This window comes from Podarcis gaigeae (genome assembly GCF_964106915.1).
Source record: "Podarcis gaigeae genome assembly, chromosome: 3".
Lineage (NCBI taxonomy): Eukaryota > Metazoa > Chordata > Lepidosauria > Squamata > Lacertidae > Podarcis > Podarcis gaigeae.
In genome coordinates, this window is record NC_139680.1 from 115,789,197 (window position 1) to 115,801,565 (window position 12,369).

Here is a 12,369-nt window from a genome sequence, read left to right on the forward strand (position 1 = left end):
CAGTTTAGGACGTAACACTAACAAAACAGACTGGTAGGTATCTGTTCCTTGTTCAGCTTTTTTTGGGAGTGGGGTCACAGATACAGAATTTAAGGGGCAGGGACTGAGGAATAAGCATGTGGTTATGGGAGTTCCAAGTGTCACACCCTGTTGGATCTGGGGTCAGAGCCCAGATAAGGTGACCTGTTTGCCTTTGATCAAGACAGACAAGGAGAAAACAAAAGCTCAAAATGCATTGTGCCGCTACTGTACAAACATAAAGGTTCGGCGTGTACACCTGGCAGACACAGGATTGCCTTTGACTGCAATGTCTCAGCCAAAATTCATCCTGGGTCAATGTAAAAAAATGTGTCTATAACCGGCTTAGGTCACAGGAAACCTATCAAGAACATACCACCATAACCTCAAAACTGAATCGCCATGTTTTTGAGCTGCTGCGTTACGAACCGGATTTAAAACCTACACTTTTTAAAACTTGCATTCACTGAGTTGAACACGGTCTGAACACTCCTTTGCTTGAGATACTGGTTTATGAAGATCCCACCTTGGTAAATCCAGGTTGTAGGTTTCTGGCAGTGAACAAATGGCATCAGCCATGCTGGTTGGGGTCCAATCCTGAGTGAAAACCTCTTGATGTATCTGCCTACAATTTGCCAGGCTTATTCTACTCTGGATTATTAGTTGTTGTTGTTTATTCAACTATACCTGGAGGTCTCAGGGCGGTTCACAACAAGACCACAACATATCAAATCAAACCAAAAGCAGTAACCCAATAACCCCCCCTATAGGAAATAAGCTCCTATGCATATGAATTTAGGTAAAAAAAAGGTAAGGTAAAGGACCCCTCGATGGTTAAGTCCAATCAAAGGTGACTATGGGGTTGCGGTGTTCATCTTGCTTTACAGGCCGAGGGAGCCGATGTTTGTCCACAGACAGCTTTCTGGGTCATGTGGCCAGCATGACCAAGCAGCTACTGGTGCATGGAGCACCATGACGAGTGCCAGGGAGCACTGAAACACTGTTTACCTTCCCACCACAGTGATACCTATTTATCTACTTGCACTGGCATGCTTTCGAACTACAGTTGTGGACAGGATCCATTCCGAAGCTCCAGTTGGATCCTGAGGTTTCCACAACCGGAGGGACTGCTTCTGCACATGCAGGCACAGCGGTAGAGAGCTTCTGTGCATCCCTACTTCATGTTATAGCTAGGTTGTTCATGAACACATTTAAAACACATTGTCAAACCCACATTTTGAATGTTTATTTGATGAGCTGATGAGTTCGGCTCACTGAGATCGCTGAGATGTCTAGTACAAGTGCAGCCTTGACTTGCTTCTCCAAGTGAAGATCTGTCTTAGTTTTCACCAGGAAATCAGAGGTGAACGTTTGTCCTTGCAGATCCGAGCTCTTCAGCAGCAACATCAAGCCTTGCAGCATTTGCGATTTGGACCACAATAGCCACGTATTTGCCCCTCGGGGCATAGAGCAGGTTTTATCACGCAGTAACCCCCCATCTCATCACAGGGGATAAGGTGCACCCCTGCAGAAAATAAACATATCATTTCAGTGTTTTTATCTAGGGTATGAATTCAGAGCCGTGAGTAGTTTGGACACCAGGCAATGGGAATCCCTGTGGTCTTAAACAGCTACAGTTTTGCCCCCACACTTCAGTACACTTTTGCTGATTCTGTCTGCAGAACCAGTGGCCCTTCGGATGTTACACTGTCCTGAAGGAGGCTGAGTTACGATTTAGTCAGAAATAAATGAGATTTTTTTCCGTGGCACCTGCTTCAAACCATGTGTGCTTAGGACCAAAGAATCTTAATGCATTGCAGCACTGACATAGCATTAAACAAAAAAGTGCTTTCTATTTGGCCAATCCCCCTTCCATTAAACAACTAATCTGCACCCCTTAACTCCCCAGTCTGAGCTGCCCTCTTATCTGTGAAAACTTGGTGGAGCAGAACAACCATAGCAAAGAAAATGTGGAAGAACTTCATGGCCAAAGTTTTCTCAGAGATCTCAAGACATCTAGCGAGAAGCAGCTTCAAGAGAAAGTGACGGTGGATCTGGATACAAATTGAAGACCCCCTCTATATACAGGTATAGGAATTTAGAGACAAAGGAGTGTTGAAATGAGGGCACTCAAGGCTGTTTGCCATGCTGAGTTTGCACAATTCATTATCAGCATGGACTCCACACTGAGAGAGCGCAAGAACTGGTCCTGTTTTGATGGAAAGATTGCAACTTGTCCAGCCTGAGGTAGACAAATTACTTAGATAATTGAGGGAGATGACTTTTCATCTTATCTCTTAGATCACCTTGAGGGAAGGTGAAGGTGTCAGAACAGTATTGGAACATCACTAGACTCCACTCTCCCTTCCTGTGGTTTCCATCAAGTGGGGCTTAGTACAGGTAAAGGTAAAGGACCCCTGGAAGGTTAAGTCCAGTCAAAAGCGATTATGGGCCGAGGGAGCCAGTGTTTGTCCATAGACAGCTTTCCAGGTCATGTGGCCCTCAAAACCGCTTTTGGCACAACAGAACACAGTGGCGGAAACCAGAGCAGCGCACGGAAATGCCGTTTACCTTCCCGCCACAGTGATACCTATTTATCTACTTGCACTTTGATGTGCTTTCGAATTGTTAGGTTGGCAGGAGCTGGGACAGAGCAACAGGAGCTCACCCCGTCATGGGGATTTGAACCACTGACCTTCTGATCGCCAAGCCCAAGAGGCTCAGTGGTTTAGACCACAGCGCCACCCGCGTCCCTATGGGGCTCAGTAGAAACTCCTACATAACTCCTAAAAATAATCAATTCACAGCTCATGAATTACCAGTTGCTGAAAAACCAAAAAAAGCAGGGTGTGTTCTTGTGCTCAAATCCTATTTGCAGTTTTCCCCCAGGCATTTGGTTGGCTGCTGTGAGAACAGGATGCTGGACTAGATGGGCCATGGGTCAGATCCAGCAGGCTCATATCTTACTTTTCTATAAACAGCTGAAACAGATTAGAGGGCTGCGATTTCATTCACGGTACGGAATGTAAAGCCAAGAGAATGGAAAATAAATATATTATAGTGCAGCCTGCACCATGTTGCTCTATGAAGTGCACTTGTTCACTGTACCAGCCAGTCAGCCAGTCTTGGCCATCTCTCTGATTCCACCCCCCATTCCCAACCAGTCACCCCCAATTTCTGTGTTTGACTTAGCCAGCCACCATGGCCATTGAGCATGCATGTTACTTGCTGGGATGTTTTGGGCTCCCCTCCATTAGGAGTATTTTATAATGATTTGCCATTCGGTGTGAAGGCAACCACAGAACCTCAGAGTACGCACCACACGCTTCCGGCCCTTTGCCAAACTTCCCTGGGGTGCCCATGGTTGCCGCGTCAGATCTCTTTCCTGACATATGGGGAAGAACATAGCTCAATGGTAGAACACATCCATTGCATGCAAAAGGTCCTCAGTCCAATCCCTAATATGTCCAGGTAAGGGTGGGAAAGACCCCCACTGGGAACCCTTGAGAGCCACTGAAGGAGATTGTTGGCAATACAGTCGTACCATGGAAGTCAAACAGAATCCATTCCAGAAGTCTGTTTGACTTCCAAAACGTTCGAAAACCAAAGTGCGGCTTCTGATTGGCTTAAGGAACCTCCTGCAGCCAATTGGAAGCCCCGTTGGACATGCAGCTTCCAAAAATAGTTCGCAAACTGGAACAGTAACTTCCTACAATGATCTTTGGCAGGCAAGCAGCCTGATAAGCAGCAAAGACTCTTCATCAGTTTTAGTTAAGTTTATTTAAAAGAAAAAACATATCCAGAGCATGGCGTTCTGCCTGCTCTCATTAATCTTAGTTGCTCAGTCTGACTCATTATCCCTCCCCCAACAGGAAGAATGCCAAAATCCCGCCTTTCGTCTCCTTCCCTTCCGTTGCTCTTTGAACTTCTCCAATCTCCTCGTTTGAGGACTGCAAGGCATGCCTAGCTCTTCCCCAGAAGACTCAGCCTCCGATACTTGCTTATCTGCTGGTTGCCTAGCAACACTTTGGCAGACTTCCATCTCTTCCTCTCCTTGAGAGCTAACAGTGTCTTGCCTGGGAAGGAGGCAGTCTGGGCTGTCTTCTCTGAACTCAGACAGTTCTCAGCTGAAGAGTCAGCTCCTTGCTCAATTTCTGAGGCTGACTCTTCCGCTGCACTTGGTGCGGGGGCACATTTCTGACACTTCCGGGTTTGTGGTGTTTGGAAGCCAAACTGTTCGGGAACTAACCTGTTCCAAAACCAAAGTATGACTGTACTGAGATTTTATATTCTAAAAATAAGGCAGCTTCCATGCCCCACACAACCTGAGAAGAAGAGGAAAGGGCATTGCTGCAACTGCCCTGGTTGGCCTGAAAAATCAGGATTGCTGTATTTTGAAGCTCAGTACACTGCACCTTTCACCTGCTGGTGTGAACAGATGGACCCATCAACCTCCGGATGCATTGGGTGATTTAATGATAACCCCTTTAGTTGGCCCAGCTTGCAGCAAGGGTCAAGGTGGAGTTTTATGGCCATCATTTTAAAGACTGGTCAGGTAACATGCCAGCCATGTAGGCAGAGTGTGATCTGTGGTGCAAGAAGAGTCTTGCAAGTGTGCGGGAATGTCCATTCAGCCACAAAATGTTGATGGGTCTACAAATTTTCTTATGAGAAAGGAAGGAAACATCTGCCACCAATGCAGTAAAAATCCACTGGTTTGAAAGACAGTAGATGGGCTCCAGCTTCTGACACTATGGGGCAGCTCACGGGTAGGGATGCTATGGGTCTTCAAGATACTGCGGAACTATTTATTGGTGTGCACATAGGCTCTATGTGGGGGCTGAATAATGAGGCGCATTAGGGTAATTCAGAGGTCTCAGCCCTTCAAGATGAGTGATGTCAAGAACTCCACAAGACACCTGGAATATTGTGTCCAGTTCTGGGCACCACAATTTAAGAAGGATGTTGATAAGCTGGAATGTGTGCAGAGGAGGGCAACTACAGTCATGCCTCGAGTTGAATGTGCTTCAGGTTGAGCGCTTTCGGGTTGCACTCTGCGGCAACCTGGAAGTAACGGAGTGCGTTACTTCTGGGTTTCACTGCTTGCACATGCACAGATGCTCAAATGCACGGAAGACGCACATGCAGGGAAGCAGCAAAACGCAACCCGCGCACACATCTTTCCCACCCCGACCTGGCCACAGTGATCCATGCAACGGTCACCTCGAGGCTTGACTACTGTAATTTGTTCTATGCGGGGCTGCCCTTGAAGCTGTCCCAGAAACTCCAGCGGGTGCAGAATGCTGCAGCGAGGCTCCTCACGGGGTCTCTGCCATGAGAGCATATTCACCCAGTGCTTTTCCAGCTGCACTGGCTCCCGGTGAAGTACAGGGTCAGATTTAAGGTGCTGGTTTTGACCTTTAAAGCACTTCACGGCCTAGGACCCTCATACCTATGGGACCGCCTCTCCTGGTATGCCCCACGGAGACCCTCAAGGTCCATAAATAGCAACACCCTAGTGGTCCCGCGCCCTAAGGAAGTTAGATTAGCTTCAACCAGAGCCAGGGCCTTTTCAACTCTGGCTCCGGCCTGGTGGAACGCTCTGTCTCATGAGACCAGGGCCCTGCAGGATCTGATTTCTTTCTGCAGGGCATGTAAGACAGAGTTGTTCTGCCTGGCCTTTGGCTTGGAGCCAATTTGATTCCCTCCCTCCCTCTCTTTCTTTTTTCTTTTCGTTCTCCTCCTGCAATGAGGCTACATTTTAATGTTTCAATATTTTAATGTTGTATTTCAATTTTGTTTTTAAGTTGTAATCATTCAACTTGCTTTTATTATTGCTTGTAAGCCCGGCCTTGGCTGGGGAGGGCAGGGTATAAATAAAAATTATTGTTGTTGTTGTTATTATTATTATTATTATTATTATTATTACTATTTTCCATTCAGGATGCGAACGGGGTTCTGGATCCCGTTTGCATCCCGAGGTACCACTGTAGAATGATCAAGGGTCTAGAAGTCAAGTCTTATGAGGAACTCTTGAAGGAACTGGAAATGTTTAGCCTGGAAAAAGAAGACTGAGAGGAGTTATGATAGCCATCTTCAAATATTTGAAGGGCTGTCACATGGTGGATGGAGCAAGCTTGTTTTCCTCTGCTCTGAAAGGCAGGACTTGAATCAATGGTTTCAAGTTGCAGGAAATGAGGTTCTGATTAAACATAAGGAAAAACTATTTGACATTAAGAGCTGTTCAACTGTGGAACAGTCTCCCTTGGGAGTGGTGGAGTCTCCTTCCCTGGAGGTTTTTAAGCAAAAGTTGGATGGCCACCTGTCATGGATGCTTTAGCTGAGATTCCTGCATTGCAAGGGTTTGGACTAGATGACCCTTGGGCCCCTTCCAACTCGAAGATGCTATGATTCTATGTTTTAAGGTCTCTTCCACTAAGCTGTGTCCCTGTTGGAAGAGAAATTAATGGAATACTAGCCTGCTCTTTCTCTTGGACCTTTCATTGGCTTTTGACACTGTGAACCCTCTGTGGTATTCAATGCTAGTCCTACTTAGAGTAGACCCATTGAAGCTGAAAGGTATGATTAACTTAGGCCCATTAACTTCCATGGGTCTGCTCTGATTAGGACTTGGTTGGAAAAAACTCTGAGTGGGTTCTCAATAGTTCAGTTCCTACCTGAGAGACCAGGAAGTGGTGTTGGAGCTCCTGGCTGACCCTGTGGCATTGATGCTGCAGGGTCCTGCAAGATGCTATCTCACACAGATTTCAGCATCCAGGACAGGGCATACCACTAGGCAAAACGAGGCCAATCTGGTAGATCTCTGGATGGTTTGTAATAGGGTTTCAGATTCCTAACTTTTTAGCAAGAGGAGCAACAAAATGACTCTCCTCTCCTAAATTATACTGCTCGGATTAAGAAAGCAGAGTGGGTAGGTAAACAGGAGTAATTGTGTATGTGTGTGTGTAGGAGGACTATGGGATCCATTTAGTTTTGGATTTAGTTTAGTAATTCTGAGTGTATGTCTTTTCCGCCAGGCTATTGTAAAAACCGTATAGTTAAAGCTATGGTTTTCCCAGTAGTGATGTATGGAAGTGCGAGCTGGATCATAAAGAAGGCTGATTGCCGAAGAATTGATGCTTTTGAATTATGATGCTGGAGGAGACTCTTGAGAGTCCCATGGACTGCAAGAAGATCAAACCTATCCATTCTTAAGGAAATCAGCCCTGAGTGCTCACTGGAAGGACAGATCTTGAAGGTGAGACTCCAATACTTTGGCCACCTCATGAGAAGAGAAGACTCCCTGGAAAAGACCCTGATGTTGGGAAAGATGGAGGGCACAAGGAGAAGGGGACAACAGAGGACAAGATGGTTGAACAGTGTTCTCGAAGCTACCAGCATGAGTTTGATCAAACTGCGGGAGGCAGTGGAAGGCAGGAGTGCCTTGCGTGCTCTGGTCCATAGGGTCACAAAGAGTCAGACTCAACTAAATGACTAAACAACAACAACAACAATTGTAAAAACCAAAAACCACCAAGTTCCCCAAAGCCTGAAGTCTCCCAGCCCCTGCTGTAAATAGGTGGTTTATCTAGCCAAGACAGTGAAGTTCAACCTTTTCTGGATAGATTTGATCCCTCTCTAAAGGATCAGGTGCACACGCCGGGGATCATTTTGGATCCAGCTCAGTCACTGGAGGCACAAGCTGAGGGTGGTGTACTGTACCAGCTCTGGTCCTTTTTTGAGGAGCTAGCCTGGCTATGATTACGCACACTCAAGGTATCTCCTGGTCAGACTACTGCTGTGTGTTATACATGGGCTGCCTTTGAAGACTGTTTGAAGACTGAAATGTCAGCTGATCAGACATGCAGCTGCGAACTTTCTAAGCATAGCAAAAGCCACCAGGAGCTTGAGAAACTTCAAAACTGAGCAGGGAGCACCAGGAACATCCAACAGAATCCTTGGACCGAATTGTATCTTGCATTGAACACTTCAGCTGCTTATTTCTGACATGCATTTAATGAGTGGGATGCAATGCTTTTAACAATTTCTGCCTTAGCATATATCGAGCACTCTCCCCCCCCCCCCCCCGTGTGAAGTTTGGTTTCTCTTATCCACGGTTACGCATCTGAGTCTAACTTTTTGCAGCACTTTCTCTTCTCGCCACATTCAAACGGAAGTACTTCGTTGCTGGGGCAGTGTGAACTCTTATGGACGCAAAAGCCTCTCATCCTCTCACAAACCTTGCCCGCTGGAAGAAATAGAGAACCAAATGGTTAGTGGGGCCTCCGCGTGGAAGGTTAAAAGAAAAAGCACCATGCTCATATGATTAAGCCTAGGGCTAATCAGCTAAGCTTGGCTGGGGAGGGAGGGAGGGAGATTCCTGAGCAGCAAAGTGAGATGTTTCTTTTTGCGATTAGGCAACAAGATCCATGTGACTTGGCTCCTGCTTTTGCTAGCTAAGACCAGAGTCAGAGTGCCAGGCGGCAGCAGCAGGGGTGGGGGCCAGACACCCACAGGAAAAAAATGTCCCCTCCCCCTTCAGAAATGCAGAGCACCTGCCTTTCTTTACGACCTGACTCATGGTTTCCCTCCTGCTAAATCTCCAGTTTCACTGCCTAACATGAAGTGCATTTGTCTTTGGCCGCTCTGCAAGACCAGCTGATAGGCAGCACAGGCTCATGCCTTGCAAACTGGGCAGGCAGGAAGCAGCCATTTACTTTGGAGTAAAGTGGGGCATTTCTCGTTCATTTCCTCAGTGCCCTCAGTGGCAAGGACTTCAGAAACTGCCTGAGCCCCTGGTGAGTGGGAATTCGCAATAGATTGCCTGGTCAAAAATTATGAAACCGCTGTCACAGTCTGGACTTCAAACCAATTTTGGTATCCATACATCGCCCAGGCCTCTGATCCCACCCACTGCCATCTCTGCCCCCACCCCCACCCCACCAATGAAATATTGCTCAGCAGCAGTTGATCCTGGGGTGATCCTGGGGTGAGCTTGCACACCTGGTTTCCCATTGCTGCTCCTTTTCAAGTTGTGTGTGGGGTAAGGCATGTGGAGCTCAGTGGGGTTTGGGTATAGTGGCAGGAACGTCAGATGGGCAAGACTGGCAACATAAGGCCTGTTGAGGATTATGCATAATGGCCAAAGAATGTACAAAATTCAGTCATTATGAGGCCTGCAGGGGGGTTATATATATTGACCAGGAATTGTGCACAATTCCCTCTTCGCAGAAGAAGTACATGTACATTGTCCACGAGACATGGTGACTGTGCACAATGGCTGGTTATTGTCCAAATTAACCACTCAATTCATATTCCCCTGAACATTGCATATATATGGATTGTATATCTAACCAAGATATACTCACTGAATGTTAACAAATGGAAGTTGTCCTGGTTTCTGGTTTGATCCCAGAATGTCCCGCTTTTTCTTGCAACATCCCTATTTTCATCAGATTAATGTTGGCGGGTATGACATAAGCTCATAGATTCCAGTGAGTCAACTCTGAGTATATATATATATATATATATATATATTTAAAAGAGAGTTATCACTCCAACATCCCTTTGCATGTAATCAATATGAGCAACTTTCCTTCTTTTTTATATATAATTTTTTCTGTTTTACAATTTAAAATACTCATTTTTACCTTCTTGAGATATGAATGACTTCCCTTCTTCTCTTTACATGGTTAATTTTACATATCATAAATCCCTGCATATTTTGCATAAACTATGCCATTCAGTACATCCATCATAACTTATTTACACTGTTGAATTTATCTTAATGTGGCCAACGTTTTCAAATATTACAAAATTTTCCCCCATACTGTATATTCAATAAACTTTTTCCAATCTTCTTTAAACGAATGTTCTTCTTGTTCTCTTACTCTATAAGTTGGGTCTGCAAGCTGTGCATGTTCCATCAACTTAAGCTGCCATTCTTCTTTGGTTGGGACGTCACTCATTTTCCATTTGGGGGCTAAGAAAACATGGGCCGCAGTAAATAACCTTTTTTTGAAACCTGGGAACCAGTCTGAATTATCCCCAACAGAAGGGCTTTTGGGGGGAAAGTACCGTATTTTTCGCCCTATAGGACACACCGTCCCATAAGGCGCACCTAGTTTTTTTGGGGGGAAATAAAGGGAAAAAAATTATTTCCCCCCCCAGGCGCAGGGCTGGGGCGGGGGAGGCCCGCCGGAGCTTCCCCTGACCCCAGCCCCCAAACAGGCAGCTCTCTGCAAGCCGTGGGAGCCCAGGGCCGGCTCCCGCCGCTTGCGGAGAGGTCCGCGAAGCCTGGACGTGCTGAGCTCAGTGCACCCAGGCTTCCGCATGCAGGCACCTCTCCGCAAGCGGCGGGAGTGCTCCCCCCGCTTGCGGAGAGGTCCGCGAAGCCTGGACGTGCTGAGCTCAGTGCGCCCAGGCTTCCTCATGCAGGCACCTCTCCGCAAGCGGCGGGAGTGCTCCCCCCGCTTGCGGAGAGGTGCGCGAAGCTTGGACGCGCTGAGCTCAGCGCGCCCAGGCTTCCGCATGCAGGCACCTCTCCGCAAGCAGCGGGAGCGCTCCCCCCGCTTGCGGAGAGGTCCGCGAAGCCTGGATGCGCTGAGCTCAGCGCGCCCAGGCTTCCGCATGCAGGCACCTCTCTGCAAGCAGCGGGAGCGCTCCCCCCGCTTGCGGAGAGGTGCGCGAAGCTTGGACGCGCTGAGCTCAGCGCACCCAGGCTTCCACATGCAGGCACCTCTCCGCAAGCGGCGGGAGCGCTCCCCCCGCTTGCGGAGATGTGCGCGAAGCTTGGACGCGCTGAGCTCAGCGCGCCCAGGCTTCCGCATGCAGGCACCTCTCCGCAGGCGGCGGGAGCGCTCCCCCCGCTTGCGGAGAGGTCCGTGAAGCCTGGAGAGCGAGAGGGGTCTGTGCGCACGGACCCCTCTCGCTCTCCAGGCTTCAGCGAAAGCCTGCATTCACCCCATAGGACGCACACACATTTCCCCTTCATTTTTTGAGGGGAAAAAGTGTGTCCTATAGGGCGAAAAATACGGTACTTTAAGGGGAAAAAAATCAATTCATTATGGATCATTTCCCAATACTCTTTTACCCCTTTACAAGTCTACCATATGTGAAAGACTTTTTTAAAAATCGGAGTCTCTTTTTTCTCCTTTTTCTTTTTACCTTGTTCAGCCCGGCTGGCCAGGGCCAGCAACAGCAAAGGAAGAAGAAAAAGGGAGAGGAATCTCATGGTTGAAGCTCCCTCTGAAAACTCAAGGCTGCTGCAGAAAGGATGCTGATCAGTGATGAATCAAGCTGAGAAGTTCCAGTTATTTATACAAGTGTGTGATAATAATAAAATAAAGGTCTCTGCTTTGCAGTGAGGCACCTGCAAGGCGTAGGCAATCACTATCCTTTAGAACATCCCCAGCATCAATCTTCTGCCCACCCTTCCCCCCTAAATTAACCTAGTTAATTGTGCTGAATATTCCTCGTAGGAGTTGCCTGGTACACCGCGAACTATCTGTACTAACTTGTCCTATCATTATCTCTTCTGTAACCTTTCAGAATTGCCGTTCATCCTCCAGCTGTTTGAAAAAGAGAAGGAAGGACCGTGGGTGATATCCAGCAAAATTCTTGCCTGGGTAGGAAGACAGGAGGAGCAGAGTGGAGCACAAGGAGACCAGATTTATTTTTATTTTCTGGGGGGACAGGACACTTTGTGCATCTGCATCTAATCACGCCCCTTTCTAAAATTTATCTATTGCTGTGTGTTTTTCTGTTTGGAAATCTACCAAAGAATAAAATAGTCATGATTAAGGGCTTCTTGTTTTTCAGGATGGTAGAGGGCATGTGTGCTGTGTCCCATTGTTCTTCTGATAGGAAATGTTCTGCATGGGGAGAATGGGAGGCAAAGATCGAGAAGAGTCGGGGTGGGACTGAAAAAGGTCCCTAATTTCATCTGAGGAATGTCAGAGGGTGTGCTGCTGCCAGAATTTCAAAATTTGAGGTGGGGGGGGGGTGAGAACACCAGTCATGAGCTAATGAATAATTAAAATCTGGGACATGGTTTGCACAGCTTCTGTATATGACGAAAACAAGAGAGGGCAGACTGCAAGATAATGTATTGACCAAGAAATGAAGTCTTTTAATAATGTACTGGTGTAAGAAGACATAGGAGAATGTAAAGCCATTTTTGTTACTTGGAACCTTTCAATATTATTTGTTTGTGTCTGGAATTCATATGGAAATTTGTTCCTATGCATTTAATTCTAGATATCCTTCTCTGCTTGTATTTTATTTTAATTGACATCTGTAAGCATACAGCTCTAAACGACCTCGGTCCTGTATACCTGAAGGAGCGTCTCC

At 47.0% G+C, this 12,369-nt stretch overlaps 1 long non-coding RNA gene across 1 annotated transcript; it reads right to left on the reverse strand.

The window, feature by feature from the left end:
* Positions 1–8,015: 8,015 nt before the first annotated feature.
* LOC310841225 lies at positions 8,016–11,397 on the reverse strand. Its single transcript, XR_014562420.1, has 2 exons — positions 11,185–11,397; positions 8,016–8,266 (listed from the first exon to the last, which is right to left on the reverse strand). It is a non-coding gene; the product is annotated as an uncharacterized lncRNA (long non-coding RNA).
* Positions 11,398–12,369: the final 972 nt, after the last annotated feature.